We start from the raw sequence: 13,969 nt of genomic DNA on the forward strand, positions 1-13,969 counted from the left end.
TTTCCAGTACTTCCAGCATAGCAATTTTTTTTTTTTTTTTTTTTTTGAGATGGAGTCTTACTCTGTCGCCCAGGCTGGAGTGCAGTGGCACTATCTGGGCTCACTGCAGCCTCCACCTCCCAGGTTCAAGCGATTCTCCTGCCTCAGCCTCCTGAGTAGCTGGGATTACAGGTACATGCCACCATGCCGGGCTAATTTTTGTATTTTTTAGTAGGGACAGGGTTTCACTGTGTTGGCCAGGCTGGTCTCGAACTCCTGACCTCAGGTGATCTGCCTGTCTCGGCCTCCCAAAGTGCTGGGATTACAGGCATAAGCCTCCGCATCAGGCCCTGCATAGCAATTTGATCAGCATTCTTATACACGTGTATGAATTAATAATGATCATTTCTTGAGGTAAAATATATCATTTACCCTGGAACATGGCCAATTGGCTAATAAAATTGGGGTCTATGAGGACCCTGTTTAGGATTCTAAGATTATAGTTTCTTTAACAACATAAGTACTGCCTTGTGTGCATGCATTTCAAATCTATTTTAACTCCAGTTATGAATTTTAGAGAAAAAAATTATATTTTAAACATGTTCTTATTAGACTTATAAATTTAATACTTTTTATATAACATGAGCAATACTAGTACATAGTTCACCTTTCTCCAGTAGTTTACACAGTCAACTTAGTACTCTTCATGCTTCCATCTCCCAGCTCCCTACGATCCCATAGAATATGAGCAAAGGGGAGCCTCAGCACATGTCTGCTGGGGCTGCAGGAGTCACTCTGGTGACCACCACTCAGCCTCGGGCTAGTCCCTGCTAGCCTCTGGTGCTTCTACCCTGGAGGAAGGAAGATAAGCACTAGTCATGCACTAGCTGGTAATATTCCCATCTTCATACTTGCAGGCAATAATACAAACCTGGAAATTGGGAACCTGTCAGCTGCCTGGGGAATTCAGCATCTGGCTGAGTCCCCTCTCCCTCATCCCCACTGCAGTGAGGCAAGCAGGAGGCAGAATTTATTCTTCCACCTGTGTATAGAAGACAGAAAATGAGCTGGGCTTCATCTTTTCCTTGTTAAGCTTAATGGGATAAAATAATATATGAAAAGGATACTACATATTCAACCTTGCTCTAATTTCAAATATCTTACCCAGTGTAGTAAAACATAAACTAAGTTCAAGTATTGCCTCTACCATAGATGTGTAATCTTGGACGATCTGGTAACCCTCCCTGTACCTCCACTTCCTTACCTGTAAAGAGTTCCATGATAAAAGTATCTACTTCACATGTTGGGAAGTTTAAATGCAATAATTCATATGAAGCACTCACTCACCTGCACTTCAAGAGCTCAACAAATATTAGCTACATTGTAATTATTGCTATTACTTTGTTATTTAAGTTAAATTAGAATCTGTTGCATGCCAGGCACTGAAATTTTACTGTGTGCTTGTCTAGTGAAATGTCCAACTTCCAACAGTACTATACTCACTGCCTACTGTAGACATGTAGCTATATAAAGGAAATCAATCAGCCCCCCTCTGGTGTTAGGAATTATGTCCATTTCTATAATCACAATTCATAACCAATGTTATATATAAAACAAATGATGTATTTTTTTGCTCCATGGTATGAAAGATAGCTGTAACTTCTTAAGAAATGTACACATCACAAATATTCTGAGTAATTTCATCTTCCCAGGCTCCATAACAAAGTTACTCAATAGTTTGATATATCCTGGGAAGACAGCAGATATTTTGGGTTTTAGAAATAAAACGTATCCCACACTGGCATCCATGGCTCCTAATTTAAGAAATCAAGGCTCTGGAACTGGGAACTCTTACCTGAAGATGTGATCGTGGCAATGATAATAAGAATAGTAACAGCAAATACATCTTGTTGTATATTACTGTAACCCTAATGCAACCCATGAATTAGCTGAAGTTGTACCGGTAGGGAAATGAAGACAACAAAAACTACATGGCCACCTTAAAGCCTCGACATTTGCTCTGATGAGCATCCAGCAGCTGACATGCTGCATGTCCCAGGAAAATCAGGATAAGTCAGCAGAAAGTGGTAGGCAGGCAGGGCAAGATCTTTAGAAGAACCAGTTGCTCTGGTTATGAGCCGTGTGAACTTGGGCAAGTTCCTTAATCCCTCCGAGCCTGTTTTCTCAACTATGAAAACAGGAAAATAGTTATATTACAGGCCCATTGGAAGGGTGTATGAGAATATGCCCTGCATTTTGTTTAATTTCCTTTTAAAGGCAGCCCCTCAACTGGTGAGCCCCTGATTTTATCCTTTTCAAAAACAATAAACAAACCTGCCCCAGAGTAATTTTTCAAACTCCAGCTTACTGCTACCAAATAACTGCAGCTTACTGCTCTGCGTAGCAAGTCAAGACATGGCTGCTTCATTCACACACATCTCTTGAGCGCTTCCCGTGTGCCACGTGCTATAGGGCACACAGCAGTGTGGGGATTACAGCAGCGAGCAGGCAGGTGAGGACTGTGCTGTCATAGTGTTAAACTCATCAACTGACACAGTCGGGACTTGCAGCAAGTAAAATACCCAGTTTTTCAAGCAATCGATTTTCTCTTGATTCTGCACTTTGTTTTGCTCTTTCCTTTATCTAGTACCAGAATGTCAAATCAATAAAAAGTCGAATGAAGCCTTTATTTGTCCACCAACCTCAGCATTAGTTTAGTGTTTATATTCTCTCCTTGTCTTTCTCACTTGGACAGTTCTCAAGCCTCTATTTTGCTTTCCAGTTACATTCTGGCTTCATTTTTTTTTTTTTTTTTTTTTTTTTTTGTGGTAACTGCCTCCGAGCTTGGCTTGGTCACACTTTCTATGTAAAGTTCTTTGGGGAGCTCCCCCGCCTGGCCTCTGTCTGTAATATCACCAAAGGCAGTAGTGGGCTTTGGCAGTGTTTTGCAAAGACCAACAAAGATGAATATGCATTACACTGAGGTCCATGAAACCAAGATCAGATTTTTTGTGTGTGTGGCAAGGGAAGGCAGACTGCACAAGAACACTGAAGGGACTGAACTCTTCAGCCTCTTGCATATTTATCACATGAATTTGGCAACTCATACATGGAGAGAATGAAAACTCACTCCTTGAACAAGTGAGGAAACATTCGTGAGGAACTAAATAGGGTCAACAGGTAAGCACGCTTTGCCCATATTTGACTTGTGGAGAGTCTCTTCAGTTTACCAACCTTGCTACTCAAATGAGCACATTTTATATGTACCTAATTTTTGTGCAATGGTTTACTATAAAGAACATTTGCAGCATATTAAAGGGGCCTGGTTATTTATTCTAAGGTTATATGAGATTACGTTGGAGGCATTCCTTGCTCACATATGAACATCTCTAGAGAGGCAGCATTGCCTCTGGAGCCAGAGCACCTTGGTTTGAATCTTAACTCTCCTACATCTCCTCCTGTGACCTTGGGAAGTTAATTAACCTTTCTGTGCCTCCCTTTCGTAATTTGTAAAATGCAAATACTAATAATAACTATCTCAATAGGTTGTCAGAATGATTAAATATTAAATATGTCAGTACTTAAAAGTATTTGGAATAATGTCTAGCACATACTAAGTGCTTTATAAAAATTTGTTAAATAAATAAGTTTTGAAATAACAAAATATATGACAAGTAAAACCAACTGTTGAAGACCAAGTTGGAAGATGAAGCCTGGTATGTAGCTTGGTGTAAGAAACTCCAATAACATAGCTATATCCTAAGTTTAAATATGAATGGCCTCTCATTACCCACAAGAAATTAAAATTCAAAGGAATCCTGAGCATGTTCATAAAAAATATATTCATATTAACCAAAACTGAAAACAACTCAAATGTTCATCAAGAGGAAATAAACTAACTTTGGTACATTTACATAACATAATACAATAGAGCAATAAAAGAAATACACTACGAATATGTGCAAAATGTAGATGAATTTCAAAAACTTACTTTGAGCAAGAGTACATTATATGATTTATTTTATATGAAGTTTAAAGTCAACAACATAAATGTATGACTATTGAAATTAAAGGACGTTGCTGAGGGGGGTAGGATGAGTTGGAGATTTGACTAGAAGAGGAAATGTGGTAACTTTCCAGGAATATTGGAACATCATCTGTCTTTCAGTGATGGTAACATGGGAATACACATTTGGGGGAAAAACACCCTCAACAAATTTTCATTTAAGATGTGTGCAATTCTACTCTGTGTAAATTATACTGCAGTTAAATAAAAACTATATTGCAAAGATAAATAAATCTTCAGTTCTGGTAATGGCAGGCTAGTTAATTCAGAACAAACCTCCCATTGGAGACAATGATTTCTAGATGAAACATTAAACCATGTTTCTAGTTGCATCTACAAGCTATAAAGAAAATGAGAAAGCATCGGACCAAGAATTCAGGACAAATAGAAAATCCGAAGAGGAGAGCATGGACTCTGGAACCACTTTTTTTTTCAGGTGCCTTTTTACTTTTTTTATTATTATTATTTATTTTATTTTAAGTTCTGGGATACAAGTGTAGAACGTGTAGGTTTGTTTTACATAAGTATACGTGTGCCATTGTGGTTTGCTGCACCTATCAACTCATCATCTAGGTTTTAGGTCCCACATGCATTAGCTATTTGTCCTGATGCCCTCGCTCCTTCACCCTCCAGCCCCCCACTGGCCCTGGTGTGTGATATTCCCCTCCCTGTGTCCATGTGTTCACATTGTTCAACTCCCACTTATGAGTGAGAACATGAGGTGTTTGGTTTTCTGTTCCTGTGTTAGTTTGCTGAGGATGATGCTTCCAGCTTCAACCATGGCCCTGCAAAGGACATTATCTCATTCCTTTTTATGGCTGTATAGTATTCCATGGTGTATATGTACCACATTTTCCTTATCCAATCTATCATTGATGGGCATTTGGGTTGGTTCTATGTCTTTGCTATTGTAAATAGTGCTGCAATAAACATACATGTGCATGTTCTTTATAGTAGAATGATTTATATTCCTTTGGGTATATACCCAGTAATGGGATTGCTGGGTCAAACGGTATTTCTGCTTCTAGATCCTTGAGGAATCACCACACTGTCTTCCACAGTGGTTGAACTAATTTAAATTTCCACCAAAAGTGTAAAAGTGTTCCTATTTCTCTGCAGCCTCACCAGCATCTATTATTTCTTGACTTTTTAATAATCACCATTCTGACTAGTGTGAGATGGTATCTCATTGTGGTTTTGATTTGTATTTCTCTAATGATCAGTGATGTTGAACTTTTTTTCATATGTTTGTTGGCTACATAAATATCTTCTTTTGAGAAATGTCTGTTCATATCCCTTGCCTCCTTTTTGATGGGGTTGTTTTTTTCTTGTGAATATGCTTAAGTTCCTTGTAAATTCTGGATACTAGACCTTTGTCAGATGAGTAGATTGCAAAAACTTTCCCTCATTCTGTAGGTTGCCTGTTCACTTTGATGATAGTTTCTTTTGCTGTGCAGAAGCTCTTTATTCTAATTAGATCCCATTTGTCAATTTTGGCTTTTGTTGCAATTGCTTTTGGCGTTTTTGTCATGAAGTCTTTGCCCATGCCTATGTCCTGAATGGTATTGCCTAGGTTTTCTTCTAGGGTTTTTATGGTTTTGGGCTTTACATTTAAGTCTTTAATCCATCTTGAGTTAATTTTTGTATAAGGTGTAAGGAAGGGGTCCAATTTCAGTTTTCTGCATATGGCTAGCCAGTTTTCCCACCACCATTTATTAAATAGGGAATCCTTTTCCCATTGCTTGTTTTTGCTGAGACCACTTTTGCTCCAGGAACATTTGCTATGAGGAAGAGATGGCAGGGAGATAAAGCAATCCTCAAACAGTCTCTTCAGGAAAGCGGAAATAAAAGTTGAAGAAAGGCCTACCAAGATTGAGGACCATAGCAAATGGAATGCTGAACACTTAGACTTGACATCCAGAAGAGCTGAAATCTAGCAGTGAGAATGAGTAAGCCAGAAGCACATAAGCCCCTTCAATGTCTGCATGGGCAATAAATTTTTTTTTTATTATTATTATACTTTAAGTTTTAGGGTACATGTGCATAATGTGCAGGTTAGTTACATATGTATACATGTGCCATGCTGGTGTGCTGCATCCAGTAACTCGTCATTTAACATTAGGTATATCTCCTAATGCTATCCCTCCCCCCTCCCCCCACCCGACAACAGTCCCCAGAGTGTGATGTTCCCCTTCCTGTGTCCATGTGTTCTCATTGTTCAATTCCCATCTATGAGTGAGAACATGCGGTGTTTGGTTTTTTGTCCTTGTGATAGTTTACTGAGAATGATGATTTCCAATTTCATCCATGTCCCTACAAAGGACATGAACTCATCATTTTTTATGGCTGCATAGTATTCCATGGTGTATATATTGCCACATTTTCTTAATCCAGTCTATCATTGTTGGACATTTGGGTTGGTTCCAAGTCTTTACTATTGTGAATATTGCCGCAATAAACATACGTGTGCATGTGTCTTTATAGCAGCATGATTTATAGTCCTTTGGGTATATACCCAGTAATGGGATGGCTGGGTCAAATGGTATTTCTAGTTCTAGATCCCTGAGGAATCGCCACACTGACTTCCACAATGGTTGAACTAGTTTACAGTCCCACCAACAGTGTCAAAGTGTTCCTATTTCTCCACATCCTCTCCAGCACCTGTTGTTTCCTGACTTTTTAATGATTGCCATTCTAACTGGTGTGAGATGGTATCTCATTGTGGTTTTGATCCCTGAAATTGGATTAAAGTGATTCAAGATTGCTAGTGCCCATAGGCACCTAACAAAAAGAAACAATACTCTCTGGAGGACGGTAATGTTCTAGGGCCTAAATTTTTCTATACATGTTTTTCAAACAAGTTTAGGACCCATTCAAAAATAATAAGGAAACACACAGAAAGAAATATCAATATGAATGAGAACTGGCACAAACAACAGACCCATAGTTATTTCAGATGGTGAAATTTCTGAAAGTAAATGTATTGAGTATTTTATTAAGCTCATAAAGATAGAAGTCAAATTTTAACATTTCAGCAGAAAAGTGGAATCTTTAAAAATGACATCACAGATTTAAAGCAAAAGAAAAAAATGAAAATGAAAAGAAAAAGAGAAACCCTAGAACTGGAAAACATAGTATCTAAAATTAGTAACTCAGTGGATGGGTGTATCATCAGCAGACAGATGTAACTCATAGTTAGCACCTCTGAAGATGTCAGGAGAAACTATCGAAGATGAAAGAGACAGAAGCAAGAACAGGAGGAATTGAGGATATAATTAGAAAACCTAACATATATTTAATAGAGGTCATAGATTTAAAAAATGGCCAACAGCAAAATTTGCAAATGTAATGGCTGAGAATTTTGCAAATCTAATGAAAGATATCAATCCACACATTGAAGCCCAATGACTCCCAAGCAAGCTAATTAAAAATAAAAATCTGGGCCAGGTGTGGTGGTTCAGGCCTGTAATCCCAGCACTTTGGGAGGCTGAGGTAGGTGGATCATGAGGTCAAGAGATTGAGACCTTTCTGGCCAACATGGTGAAACCCCTTCTCTACTAAAAAAAAAATACAAAAATTAGCTGGGCATGGTGGCGCTTACCTGTAGTTGCAGCTACTCCAGAGTTTGAGGCAGAAGAATCACTTGAATCTGGAAGGCAGAGGTTGCAGCGAGCTGAGATCATGCCACTGCACTCCAGCCTGGTGAAAGAGCGAGACTCCATCTCAAAAATAAATAAATAAAATAAAAATAAAAATAAAAATCTGGGCTGGGGGCGGTGGCTCACGCCTGTAATCCCAGCACTTTGGGAGGTTTTGGCGGGTGGATCACTAGGTCAGGAGTTCGAGACCAGCCTGGCCAAGATGGTGAAACCCCATCTCTACTAAAAATACAAAAATTAGCCAGGCACATTGGCAGGTCCCTGTAATCCTAGCTACCCGGGAGGCTGAGGCAGGAGAATCGCTTGAACCCGGGAGGCAGAGGTTGCAGTGAGTTGAGATAGCGCCACTGCACTGTAGCCTGGGTGACAGAGCAAGACTCTGTCTCAAAAATAAATAAATAAATAAAAAATAGAAATGTGATATATGCTGAGGAGGCGGGGCCAAGATGGCCAACTAGAAGCAGAGGCGTTGGGAGGCTCCTATAGAAAAAAAAAAAGGCATAATAAGCATGTGAAGCCTTCACCAGCAACCAAGGTATCCAGGTTCTCTCATCAAAATTGACTAGAAGGCTGGCGTGACCCATGGAGAGAAGGAAGAGCAGTGTGGTGCAGTGGCCCACCTGAGAGCTACATGGGGAAGGGGAACAACCTCCTCCCAGCCAAGGGAGGTGGTGAGGGAGCCGCTATGTAGCTGGGGAAACTGCTTTTTCCACGGAACTGTGCAATCCACAGATCAGAAGATCCCACTCACAAACCCTTGCTACCAGGGCCTAGTGTCCCCACCCCAGAGCATCGGAGCATGCAGATTCTTTTTTTTTTTTTTTTTTTTTTTTTGAGACAGAGTTGTTTGCTGTTGTCACCCAGGCTGGAGTGCAATGGCATGATCTCGGCTCACTGCAATCTCTACCTCCCGAGTTCAAGCGATTCTCCTGCCCCATCCTCCCAAATAGCTGGGATTACAGGTGCCTGCCACCACACCCAGCTAATTTTTTGTATTTTTAGTAGAGACGGGGTTTCACCATGTTGGTCAGGCTGGTCTTGAACTCCTGACCATAGGTGATCCACTCCAACCCAAATGCCCATCAATGATAGACTGGATAAAGAAAATGTAGTACATATACACCATGGAATACTATGCAGCCATAAAAAGGAATGAGATTACGTCCATTACAGAGACATGGATGAAGCTGGAAGTCATCACCCTCAGCAAACTAACAAAGGAACAGAAAACCAAACACCACATGTTCTCACTCACAGGTGGGAGTTGAACATTGAGAACACATGAACACAGAGTGGGAAACAACACACACCAGGGCCTGTTGGGGGGTGGGGGGTGAGGGGAGGGAACTCAGAGGACAGGTCAATAGGTGCAGCAAACCACCATGGCACACGTATACCTATGTAACAAACCTGCACGCTCTGCACATGGATCCCCTTTTTTTTTTTTAGAAGAAATAAAGAAAAAAATAAAAATAAACAATAAAAATCTTCCTTGTCAAGAACTGTGAAGAATGTGAGACTACACTATTTGTAATCTAGTAAGTTAGGCTGCCATAATTTTGTGGCTGTTAACAAAACACATTAGCCTCCGAGGTCAGCCACTTTATTTCAAGGCACAGGACTTTATTACTCATGGCACAGCAAGCTGCAAGAGTACAGTGTTTGTATCAGTTCCTCTTGCCCACGGGTCAACAATGAAGGGATGAAACTAGTGTATGTGCCGTGCATGCAGCAGTTTCATGTCGTGGCTCAGGAACTCCAAGCTTTAGGAACCCAGATCTTTTATAGTGGGCAGTAAGCTTACCTACACTTTACCCTGGAGGAAGATCACTACACTTATTATGCTGAACAGTAAACAAAACAAGCCCACCCTCTGATCCAAAGATATTTACCTCCATCTTCCAAGCTATATGCTCTACAAATATCTTTGAAAAGATAAGCCTATATAAAAAAGGCAGCAAGCCCCTTTACGCAAAAAAAAAAAAAAAAAAAAAAGCACAGGCATATGAGACCCATGGAGAACTGTCTGCCGATCTTATTCACTCCTTTTTACACCATCTTGGCTTGTAATAAATTTTCCCATTATGTCCACTGATCTATCAACTTTTGTGACTAATCTGATCAACAGAAGCTAAGACCAAATATATTCAATTTGTTTTCTACAGAACATAATGAAGACTACTGTTAACAGGACTCCAAGCAATAGGATGAGGACAGCCTAGAGTATTGATTTCAGCCATTCCTCCCAGAGTTCTGGACCCCATCAGCTGAACAATTCCCACAAACAAATTCCCACAAACCTGCCTTCCAGTGCTGAGGTTTCATTGATCACTTTAGTTAAAGTTCGGGGCAAATTTTGCATCACCCTTTCTAATTGGAGGACTCTCATTGTAGAAATAGTTACCCTCACATATGCATAAATAATGAGTAAAAATTACCCTCAGAGTATGCAAAATTGCTCTAGGGAGAAATTTCAAGTAAACAAGAGTAGCTTCATTTTGGAGAGGTCTTTGCAGTCGTCTGAGGGATACATGATCTATTGGTGGTATTTTTCTGAATCACTCTTTAGGTACAATCCTCTTAGTTTTCAGGAGGAAGGCAAGGTTATGCATGGCTTCCACACAAAGTGTGCAACCCCATGAATTCTCATAGTGTCCTCAGAAAGTATTGTTCGAACTGTTGGGCCACTCTAAGTGATAGGTACATTACATGGGGATGGAGGAACACAGGTTGACAGTGCCTGTAATGTGGCTTCCCATGGGCTGGGAAATCTTAGGCTTCCCAGTTTAATTTTATAATTGAATCTAGTCCTCATTTTGGAAGAGACTGCCTGAGAGCAGTCAGTGCAACTTGTCCAGTTTATCCATACCATAGCTGGTGACATTTGCCCGCTCCATGAAAAAACTGCTTGATGGCTCAGTGTGGGGAGTGCAGAAGACATCTGGAGACATTGACAAGGAGGCAGGAACTGAGCCATCTCCTGCTGTTTCCAACAGAATTTACAATATGGTTAAGGAGAATGGTGGTCAAATTGTGGTTAGAGCCCTTAGGCTGGAGATGCCAGACCTATTAAACTGAAAGCTGCCTACTACAGTTTGAAAAGTCTGCAACAGGCCATTTTTCTTTTTCTTCTGCAACACGCCTTTCCTTCATAAGGAAGGCATTCAGGGCAGATCTGAAGGGGAAAGATCATCAATGTCTCTCTCTTCCTATACCTCCCAGGGTCTAAGGTGTTCACTCTTCATGTTTCCAGGTTGCAGCTATTCCAATAGCTCAATCTTTACCTTTTTTCCAATTATCCACTACATACACTCAGACCTTTTGTCCAGAAGGGTCTGATGCAATAGATAGAAAGGGATTTTTATAAAACAGGGAGACCCATTATATCTTCAAGTTTAGCCTCTGTGGGCCATTGTAGTGGGACTTGACAAGCAGTGTTCACAATGAGTCATCATTATTCTTGTCATAGTCTGATTGTGTTGCTATAATAGAATACCTAAGTAATTTATAAAGAAAAGAGATTTATTTGGCTCACGTTCTGCAGACTGTGCAAGAAGCTGGCATGAGCATCTGCTTCTGCTGAGGGCCTCAGGCTGCTTCCACTCATGTCAGAGAAGAGAGGAGGCAAGAAAGGGTGTGAGATGCCAGACTCTTTTTAACAACCAGCTTTCCTGGGAACTATTAGGTTGAGAACTCACTCACCCCTTTCCCCACACTCCCTGCAACCGGGAAGGCATTAATCCATTCATAAGGAATCCGGCCTATGACCCAAATACCTCATTAGGCTCCACCTCCAACATTGGGGATCAATTTCCACATGAGGTTTGGAGGGGACAAAAGTCCAAATTATAAGATTCCTCATGATCTATGAACATGCCAATCCCCCCCAAAATTAACCCATGTGGCTTAAGTTTAAATCTCCAGGAGCCCTTTTTGACTGGGCTGCCAGCAGAAAGATGTACTTACCAGGTTGGCCTGGATTGCTATTATGGGAAAAGAAAGGTGCATTATGCCCAGAAATGCTCAGGGCAGAATCCCCAGCTTTCAAAACACATCTATGTCTCTCCCCACCCCTTTCATTCTGATCATTACCCAGGAGGCAGATGTGGATGTTCCTTTTCTGGGAATAGCCACATTCAGTGACCAATCTGCCATACCACAGTGGATCAGGAGGAGAGGAGGGAGATAAAGTCAGAAGTCTTTTTTTACTTTTATTTTTTGAGGGAGCTGTTCCAAAGCTCAACAACATCTGATGAGTGGAAGCATGGAAGGTCTGTCAAGTACCTTGACTATCCATGCACTGTTGAGGAGCTTTGATAAAAAGCACACCATTGTCAGACTGAAAATAATCCAGAAAGCTGAACACAGGGCATAGATTAGCTTCAAGGGCCACAATGGTTAGCTGACTGGATTGTGCTATGGTTTGAATGTTTGTCTCTCCCAAACTCATGTTGAAATTTAATTGCCAATGTAATGAGGTTGGGAGGTGAGGCCTTTCAAAGGTGATTAGGCTCCAAGGGCTGCCCATCATTGGTGGGTTTAACACCTTAATATAAAAGCTTTCAGGAGTGGGCTCCCTCTCTTGGTCCTTCTACCTTCTGCCACATGAGAAATAGCATTTCTCCCCTCTGGAGGACACAGTGTTCAAGACACAATCTTGGAAACAGAAATGGGGCCTTCACCAGACTCCAAACTTGCCAATGCCTTGGTCTTGAACTTCCCAGCCCCTAGAACTGTGAGATATAAATTTCTGTTCATTATAAATTACCCAGTTTGTGGTATTCTGTTGTAATAGCAAAAATGGGCAATGGACTAAGATAGATTGGAAAAAACATTTCACAAGTAGAAAATGTTAATGTTTGTGAGGCACCACTGATAGCCCCAGGAGAGGGTCAAAGCTCTGACATAGTCTGCCAAGAGTATGTAGGGCCATGCCCCACACCATGCAGCCTTACTTACAGGAGACAAATTAGACACCTTCTGATAGGAGTCCCACGTATGAGGCAGTGGTGACCTCTGCATCACAGTCCCCAGTCTCCGATGGCAGCAGTCTAATGTTACCATGTTCAGTGTGATAATGAATCTAAGAAAACTGAGTGGTGCAGACTCAGTCAGCAGCTTGAGTTGGTTTCATCTTATTGATCTCATCAGGATGGGCCCTTACAGGCATCCACATGAGTGACCCAGATGGTTCATTTGGTAATTGTGATTTGTTTCCATAGCTTGTGGCCCCTAAATGAGTATCTTTAATTTGCCAGTATGCAGTTTTCCAAGAGGCAGACCAAACAGCTAGGCTATTGGCAACAGCTCAAGAATCAGTAAAAATAGCTTCATCCAGGGGAGGGCCATCCTGGCCAGAGTTAGGAGAATGGAACTGAATTATGCCCACCGAATGGAGTAACCACATTCATTTTCTGTTTTGCACCATTTGCACTGAGGCTGAACAGCCCAGGCAGCCCAACGGATGCCATCTGGTTTGCGCTTAGCCAAACTGTCAGTGAACCAGGCCCAGGCACTTAGTTGATTATGAAAATAAACTATAGCTACACAAATATGACTTTTACAAACATCATGTTAAGAAAATGGTTTCCCCATACCAAAAAAGAATACTACAGAATTTCATTTATAAAGTTCAATAAAGGTAAAAGTGAACCATTGTGTTTAGGGATACATATTTTGGTGCTAAAAACCATTCTAGTGTTTACCAGGTTAGTGATTATCTTTGGGGGTCAGGAGGTATGACAGGGAGAGGGCCATGCCCTATTTCTTAAACTTGAATGATCACTTTATAATAATTCGCTAAGATATATACTTGTTTTGTGCGTATTTCAATATATTGTTAACTTTCTAAATTTCTTAAATGGGATGAATCCCTTAGCATGTTAACATATAAAAGAGTTAGAGTCCAAAATGCAATTCGCTTGATCTTGTGAATTACCAGAGTCAAATAAATCTTAAGCTACATTAAGATCCAAATATGATTTTCCTAATTTCTTATTCTGCTCAGGTTCAGTCTGAGGGATTCTCAGGAAATGGAAAGAGTTGGAATTCCTGCAGCCTTCCCAGCCTTGTTCTCATTTGAATGACTGTAATACCATTAGGGCATCAAAAGCTGCATTCACTCAATGCCAGGTCTCTTGTGTTCCTCATTTATCAAAGTGTCTAAAGAGATACAGGACATATAAGATTATCAGCAGCCCTGGCCCCATACCCAACAAATGCAGAAAACAAGCCAATCCTCTGCTGATGGCAATTATCCCAGGAA

The sequence above is a fragment of the Pongo pygmaeus genome, chromosome 3 (genome assembly GCF_028885625.2).
Source record: "Pongo pygmaeus isolate AG05252 chromosome 3, NHGRI_mPonPyg2-v2.0_pri, whole genome shotgun sequence".
Classification (NCBI taxonomy): domain Eukaryota; kingdom Metazoa; phylum Chordata; class Mammalia; order Primates; family Hominidae; genus Pongo; species Pongo pygmaeus.